Here is a 3,337-nt window from a genome sequence, read left to right on the forward strand (position 1 = left end):
GAAAGAGAGTGGTTCCTAAGCATCATATAGGTTCCTACTCAAAAGTGTGCCGCACTTCACAATTATGAACACAAACCTACATAGACATTGTAGAGAGAGAGACATAACTCAATGATATTCAACCTCATGCTCTGATACAAAGTTTGTCAAATTCAGGTTTACCCCCTAGACTTAACCGGCATCGTCTTCCTTTGTAATGTCTAAGATTAGCCTCTTAGTCTCATGTCATTACATTTATACGTTGAAAAATGTGGAAAAATTTAAAACATTCATCTTCACTACTTGGAGGTTTACATAGAGCTCTACATACATATAATATATATTCATATCGAGTATACTTAGACCCTTCATATAGAAAGGTTAGATAGATTTCTACTTTATTGCACATACATATACGTAAAATATAGAAATAGTCTCAACAATTGTCTCATCTCATACTATCTAAAATATTATCAAAATATGGGCATAACCCTTACATCAATTCAACAAGACCGTGTATTAATCATATGAAAGTACAATATTCAATTTAAAGGAAAGGAATGAAAGACTCAATAAGTTCATAACAAAATCCGTAAGCTAGAAGATGACATTGCCCTTGAAATTTGAGGACCCACCCCACTTGGATAGATGGAAGAATTCAAGCCTTCATTAATATCGCCTTCCAAACTCTTCAACGATCGGAACGTAAAATGTTTTGGAAAACATGGAAGAAAAAGGAGTTAGTACTCCACATGTACTAAGTATGGGATCTTATGCACATACACAAGAAAAACACGATAACAGGGAGTTTTTATCAAATCATGCTAAATTACCCCTTTAGGGACTTAATGCAAAGGCAAGTAAGTCATATCAACAACCAAACATGTGTACTATCTAAACAAGTAATACTTATCCCAACATACTAGAAAACCAAGATTTACTACAACCCTAACATCAAGGAAAAATATCATAAGAATGAATAATAGTTTAAGATATCATAATAAGTATGACGACTACTCACAAGTCCGTATCAATTCAACAAGTGCAAAGACCAAGCAAAGCCCCTTAACCTTACTCAATCATGTATCCTCAACAAGAAAACATGATCAATGTCAAACTTTACATGTCATGGCATTTAGGTTTATATTTTCATCATATATTAAGATTACAACCCAAGAAACTTTTATAAATGAATTAATCAACATATAGTGTCAACAATGTGCCATGTTCATCATATATACATCATATATTATCATAACATATAAGAACCTCCTCCTAAGACTCCCGTCAAGGCTAAGTAGTACAATGTTTAGGTAGAGTCCCATACCCCTACCTAGACCAAGCTAGACCTCTTAGGTTATCCAAATTAGAGTTCAAGTCCTTTAAATCATTTTACATTTTGGGAACATCTTTCCCTTACCGACATAGACCACATCACCTAGTGTGGAATCTTGTGTCATAAAACCCTACACCAAAAGAAGGCGGACAACTTCCCAAGGTAGTACAAAACATGAAACTTAGAAACTACGTGGATCCACTAGCTAGTATTCCTATAGGAGCAACATAGTTCAAGAAATAGGAGATTCTTTGCCGGTACCCTCTTTATGCGCCATTTATTATACTATAAAATCTCAAGAGTAAGATAGTGTTCCTACCTTCCCTATGCGGGAAAGGAAACTCCTCTATCTAGTTCACTTGGTGCTAAGCTAGAGTCCCTTTTTGAAATGTCTTTCAGCTTTTAATTATACATTATAGCTTAATTTAGGGCAAAGGATCTAACCCTTGTATAATCATCATCATCAATAGATCAAAAATAATTGTATGAGTATAAGTCCTTTCATCACAATCCATATAAGTGAGGTTAACACATTAGCATTTCATAGCATATTAAGGCACGTTGATAGTTTTCACCATTCTTATATCACATACACCTTAATCAAACTCACAACATAGTCAAGACATTTGAACTCAACATCATACCACCCTATAATACTAGTATAAGTAATACTTAAATTTAATATCATGACTTAAAAACAATTCATCACAATTGGAAATAAAGACAAAGATTCTAAGACTTACCAAGTGTTTCTAACAGCCTATCATCAAGGTATTAATATAAACCCATAACTCAACCAAATTTAGGAAGCAAAATCATCACACAATGATAACCAATTAGATAACAAGGCCAATTGCATCTCTATAACACAATTAAACTCTAGATCACAACTTGAGAACAACATACATAGGCTAATTTCACATTATAATTCATAACCAAAATCACATCACAATAACTAGCATGATAGGCCTATAATTCATCTTAATTTAATCATAATAACACCATAGGATTGTAATAAAATCAACAACAAACTAAATGAATGATCACAATAAAGTGTAGGTCAAGATCACTACATAGGGTTATGGATGCAGGATCATATTCTTCAATCTAGACAAAACCACCAACAATTACCATAAATAAGTTGAGTTATATGTTTATCTACTCATTATAAACCAATGAAATCATTAGCAAATCAATCCATAACTTCAATTTCGTAATTGGATGGAACTCATAAGAAAACTCAACTTTTGAAATCTATTTCGAAGGAACACTTTGAGGAAATAGTCTCAAAGGTGAATAGATGCAACATTCCGGAAAATGACATCTCTAGTGAAAAGTCAATAAGTTTTTAAGAATGTGTATTGGGGGTAAATAGGTATCCAAATGACAAACATTGAAAAATATTAGGCATTGTATAGAAAATTAGCTAAGGAGTGTTAGCCAATTTTAATATATACCCAAATAAGCATAAAATGATCCAAGCTTGTTAGAATTGTACCTGCAATAAAGAACCTAGGATAAACTTATGAATTTCATCATGTATGGATTCTAAACCCAATTCATTAGGTACTGGGCATCCAAGTGTTAAGCCTAGCATCATAGCACATAATAATTTAAAATGATCATATAAATTGAATAGTGCACAATGACATAGTAAGTGTCCTTGGGACAATAAGTAAACATTCCACATGAGACATAAAAAATAATTTGTTAGGAAATTTCAGCCAACCCATGTGCAAGCACATGGTCAACACATGTGGGAATCAACCAAAGGAGGGGACCACCCTAACCTAATTGGGTTAGGGTTGTTAAGGGGCAACATGTGCAGATGCTTCCCTACATGTGGGGCCTAACTACCTAACAAACTCTATGATCTAACTAGATTTACTTACTAGATAAATAACCTAGTACTAACCTAAATTTACCCACAAGTGCAACGGAAAACCTAGGAATAAACTGGATTGACAATAACCAAGTAATAGTTAAAGAGACAACCTTGTATCTAACCAAGGTTGGTTATGA

At 33.5% G+C, this 3,337-nt stretch overlaps 1 long non-coding RNA gene across 1 annotated transcript; it reads right to left on the bottom strand.

The window, feature by feature from the left end:
* Nucleotides 1–365: 365 nt before the first annotated feature.
* Nucleotides 366–2,947, bottom strand: LOC138340648 (uncharacterized). Its single transcript, XR_011213362.1, has 2 exons — nucleotides 2,814–2,947; nucleotides 366–668 (listed from the first exon to the last, which is right to left on the bottom strand). It is a non-coding gene; the product is annotated as an uncharacterized lncRNA (long non-coding RNA).
* Nucleotides 2,948–3,337: the final 390 nt, after the last annotated feature.

Source organism: Solanum lycopersicum, chromosome 12, assembly GCF_036512215.1.
Source record: "Solanum lycopersicum chromosome 12, SLM_r2.1".
Taxonomy (NCBI): Eukaryota; Viridiplantae; Streptophyta; class Magnoliopsida; order Solanales; family Solanaceae; genus Solanum; species Solanum lycopersicum.